Consider the following 5,097-nt stretch of genomic DNA (forward strand, 5'->3'; position numbering starts at 1 on the left):
TATCTACAGCTCCTTGTCTCTTCTTTTGTTTTTCTATATCCAGGGTTGTTTCCATGTGTTCTTTCTTGATTGCTTCTATTTCCATTTTTAATTTCTTCAACGGTTTGATTGTGTTTTCCTGGAATTCTTTCCGGGATTTTTGTGACTCCTCTCTATGGGCTTCTACTTGTTTATTTATGTTTTCCTGGAATCCTTTCAGGGATTTTTGCGATTCCTCTCTGTAGGCTTCTACTTGTTCTCTAAGGGAGTTCTGCACATCTTTCTTGAAGTCCTCCAGCATCATGATTAGATATGATTTTGAAACTAGATCTTGCTTTTCTGGTGTGTTTGGATATTCTGTGTTTGCTTTGGTGGGAGAATTTGGCTCCAATGATGCCGTGTAGTCTTGGTTTCTGTTGCTTGGGTTCCTGTGCTTGCCTCTCGCCATCTGATTATCTCTAGTGTTACTTTGTTCTGCTATTTCTGACAGTGGCTAGACTGTCCTATAAGCCTGTGTGTCAGGAGTGCTGTAGACCTGTTTTCCTGTTTTCTTTCAGCCAGTTATGGGGACAGAGTGTTCTGCTTTCGGGCGTGTAGTTTTTCCTATCTACAGGTCTTCAGCTGTTCCTGTGGGCCTGTGTCTTGAGTTCACCAGGCAGGTCACTTGCAGCAGAAAAGTTGGTCTTACCTGTGGTTCTGAGGCTCAAGTTTGCTCATGGGGTGTTGCTTATGAGCTCTCCACGGAGGCAGCAACCAGGAAGATCTGTGCCGCCCTTTCCGGGAGCTTCTGTGCAGCAGGGTTCCAGATGGCGTTTGGTGTTTTCCTCTGGCGTCAGAGATGTGTGCAGAGTGCAGTCTCTTGTGGTTTCCCAGGCGTGTCTGCCTCTCTGAAGGTTTAGCTCTCCCTCCCACGGGATTTGGGTGCAGAGAACTGTTTATCCGGTCAGTCCCTTCAGGTTCTGGCGGTGTCTCAGACACAGCGGTCCTGCTGCTCCTGGGCCCTCCTCTACGGGAACCCAGAGTCCGTATACAGTTTCCTCTTGGGCCAGGGATGTGAGCAGGGGTGGGCAGTGTTGGTGGTCTCTTTCGCTCTGCAGCCTCAGTAGTGCCCACCTGACCAGGTGGTGAAGTCTCTCTCCGACAGTTTTGGGAGCAGAGAGCTGATGCGGGTAGGGATCCGCGGGTTTGGGACTCCCACCTGAAGTCCTTCTTGTCAGGCATTTCAAATAATCATATTCAATGTGTAGCTCTAGAGAACTCAGGCTACACTTTTAGACTATCTTCCTTTGAACTGATATCTTTTAAACAATTTTATTTCCTGCTTAAACTAAACAAGGTAACCTTTGCTGCTTACAGGTAGGAGCCATGATTACACATTGCATTAAAATGCTGTGGGCTCCGCTCTGACAATGGGCAGAGAGACACCTTGTTGGTTGTGCTGTTGTTCTATCAGTCAGGAGCAGAACAAATGTCAGTCCTTTGTTCATCCTAACTTGATGTCTGGCTTGATGGCCAAAGCTGTTTTATACTTAGGACACATAAAAATCAAATCCAGGCAACAGTACAGGAGGAGGAAGACAGAGACCAGTGTTTTGCCATGCCATGCCTCATCCAGGCAACCTAGTAGAGCTGGCCCTCCGTGATGGTGATGAGCCAGGCCACAGAGCATGAGTGTCTGGGGTCTGATTCCTGCAGTTGGGAAAGCCACCCAAAAGGTCATGAGCATGGGAGAGTTAACCCTGCCCATCGACAGCTGCAGCACTTGGTAGAGTGGGTCCTGCATCTCACCTGGAGAGCACAGGAGATCTGACCCTGGTGGTGGAGGCACGAGTGAGCCTCCCCAAGAGAGAGTGCAGGAAAGCTGCCCTGCCACTTGTCTGCTGTGAGGTGGCCTGTACATGGGGGTGATGCTCTGCCCACTTTGCCCCTTGTCACCTGTGGCAGTCTGGAGAGCTGGCCCCAGGATCAGGAGAACGAATGAACTGGCCCTGTCCCTTACCAGCTGCAGCACTCTTGCGCGTGGGCCCTACACCTCACCTAACAGCTTAGTAGAGCTGGTCCTGCTGGAGGGGGCACAAGTGAGCAGGCCTTGAGGATGAGAGTGTGGGAAAGTCTGCTGTGAGGTAGCCTGGGAGCTAGGTGGTACTCTCCCTCCCTCCTTCCCTTCCTCACTCTCTTCCTCCCTCCTATCCCTCCCTTCCTCCCTCTCCCCTTGAGACCTGTTGGCTCTGGAAGTGTGGGTCTGCAGGTGAGCCAGCCCTAGAGCCTGAGAACAGGGAAGCTGACCTTGCCCCATGAAGATGAGAGCACTGGGTGGTCTGGCTAGAGCGGCACTGGAAAGCTTGCTTTGGTAGATAAGGAAGATCCAGCATGCTGAGCCAGCTCAGTTACCACCCAGGCCCAGATCCAAGCCCACCTTAAAATCTATATCAATGCAAATGGTTGGGATACGTGAAAGGGGCAGTCCAGATGATTGAAAGCTACAAGATCTCCAAGACACAGGGCAACAAGAGGATAACTAGGAAGAGGCCTGGTAAAGATGCAATGCTGATGGTGTCACAGAAGCCAGAGATCTTGAACCAGACCAACGACTCATTGCAACGAACATTTGCAAGTGAAGATGTGTGGCCAGAGAGATGCATTGTGGGACACACTGTGAGATGCTACAACTTCCACTGCCAGATGTTTTTCTATGCTTTGTGTGTGTGTGTGTGTGTGTGTGTGTGTGTGTGTGTTTGCATATGACATATGAATGTGATTTTTTAAGGTACCCATTATTATATTCTTTGGCTTGCTAATAAAATCCAAGTACGGTGGAACATGCCTGTAATTATAACACTTGAGAGAAGGAGTCTTTGGGACCAGGAGTTCAAGATCACCTTTGACTGTATCTGGTGCAAGGACAACAGCCTGGATAAGATCCTGTCTTTAAAAAGAACTAATGAAAAACTGGGGAATCAGTATATGATTGCATTTATATAAAAACCTAGAAAATGTAAAATCTAGCAATCAAAGCCATTAATAATCAGGAGGAGTCGAAAAGGTGTGCACAGGGACAGAGAAAGCAATGTGGATGAAGGGTATACTCTTCAACTGTGTTGATTGATAGGTTTATGGGAAATAGTAAAATGTCAAAATATAATAAGTTGCATTCTTTAAATATCTTCAGCTTCTTATATGTCTATAAGTTTGGCTTTTAAAAACACAGTACATTCATTCTATAACCAGAGTCCTTCTATGAAAATATTTCATTAAATAAAATTAATCATTTCAACACAAAAAAAGTCTTGGGTTAAAAAATATAGGAGAGAGAAGGGGGTGGGAGTTGGGGGGGTCGAGCACTGAGTAAAGGTTTGAAATCTGGAAGTTAGGTGGTCGTATTACTTCCCCGATCCCTGGAGAATCTATAGTACTGTGAGTGGCCTTATAAGGTCCCAGGTGGCCTCAACTTCTCTTGAAACAATGAGGCAATTTAATATCTATATGATATTGACCTCCTGGAGTTTCATTCTTGCCACCATAAGAGTGGACTGAGACTTAGATGGCACCACAGTCACTGGTTTAGATCAACACAATACAAAAGGCAGGCTTTCTTCTTGCTTCACAAAACTGGAGCGAGTAGCCTGCTTTCCTCGCTTATCTGGATGAGGCACAGCGTGTAAACCTGGCCAACAAGCAGAGGCTCAGCAGAGAGTTCGCACAGCACCTCCACTCCCATACCCGCAAGGCTTCTCCTTGGCTGGCACGCTTTGCACTACGGAGCAAGCACATTCCTAACTTTCATTGTCTGGTGTAAAAAAAAAAATCTATGAGATGAGAATATAAAGGAGCCATTTATCAAAATCCTCAGTGTTAAATCGGCGAACTGTGCCTCAGCGCATTTGTTCATATTAAGCATTGAAACACCAGAAACAAGTGATTGTCACTGTATCAGCTGGGACACCCAGCCTCCACATGATAGAAATACAGTTCAGTTTTCTTTACGGAGACCTATCTCTGTGTAGTAGTGTGGAGTGTGTGTGAGCCTGTTGGCTCTTATCTGGTTCCCACTCCCTGGGTGAGGCTCTTTCTTCTGGGTGGTGGATTTCACACTGTCGCTTTAGGGAAGGAGGAGACCCTAGAGACTGGAGCTTTGATTCCAGAAGAACAGTGTTGCTTCTCTCAAATGTGCCTCTGGTAAGTCTCCATGAAATAAGAGGGCTAGATATGGCATTCTAGCTGTGATGTTTCACGGAATGTCAAGTTATGTTTCAAAGAATAGACTTTTTTTTTTTAGTTTTTTTAAATACTTTTATTGGATTTTTAAATTTACATGTTAAATGTTATCTCCTTTCCCTGTTTCCCCTCCAGAAACCCACCAGCCCCAGCCTGCTTCTATGAGGGTGCTCCCTCCCCCACCCACCCACCCACTACCTCCCACCTCCCTGCCTTGATACTCCTCTACCCTGGTGCATTGAGCCTTGACAGGACCAAGGGTCACTCCTCCCATTAATGCCTGACAAGGCCATCCTCTGCTACATATGCGGATGGAGCCATAGGCCCATCTCTGTGTTCTCTTGAGATGGTGGTTTAGTCCCTGGGAGCTCTGAGGGGTCTGGTTGGTTGATATTGTTGCTCTTATGGGGTTGCAAACCCCTTCAGCTCCTTCAGTCCTTTCTCTAACTCCTTCGGTGGAGACCCCTTCTCAGTTCAATGGTTGGTTGCCAGCATCCGTCTCTGTATTTGTCAGGCTCTGGCAGAGCCTCTCAGGAGACAGCTATATCAGGCTCCTGTCAGCATGCACTTCTTGCTGGGCGTGGTGGTTGTATGTATATGGGCTGGATCCCCAGGTGGGGCAGTCTGTGGATGACTTTTCCTTCAGTGTCTGCTCCGCACGTCTCCATCTCCTATAAGTATTTTTGTTCTCCCTTCTAAGGTCTGAAGCATCCACACTTTGGCCTTCCTTTTTCTTGAGCTTCATGTGGTTTGTGAATTGTATCTTTGGTATTCCAAACTTTTGGGCTAATATCCACTTATCAGTGATTGCAAACCATGCAATGTGTATTCTTTTGTGATTGGGTTACCTCACTCAGGATGATATTTTCTAGTTCCATCCATTTGCCTATGAATTTCATGAAG

At 46.9% G+C, this 5,097-nt stretch overlaps 1 non-coding gene across 1 annotated transcript; it reads left to right on the forward strand.

Moving 5' to 3' along the window:
* Nucleotides 1-1,378: 1,378 nt before the first annotated feature.
* LOC120100400 (small nucleolar RNA SNORA48) lies at nucleotides 1,379-1,521 on the forward strand. The gene has a single exon (XR_015655911.1). It is a non-coding gene; the product is annotated as a small nucleolar RNA SNORA48 (small nucleolar RNA).
* Nucleotides 1,522-5,097: the final 3,576 nt, after the last annotated feature.

Source organism: Rattus norvegicus, chromosome 1 (genome assembly GCF_021556685.1).
Source record: "Rattus norvegicus strain SHRSP/BbbUtx chromosome 1, alternate assembly SHRSP_T2T, whole genome shotgun sequence".
NCBI classification, from domain to species: domain Eukaryota; kingdom Metazoa; phylum Chordata; class Mammalia; order Rodentia; family Muridae; genus Rattus; species Rattus norvegicus.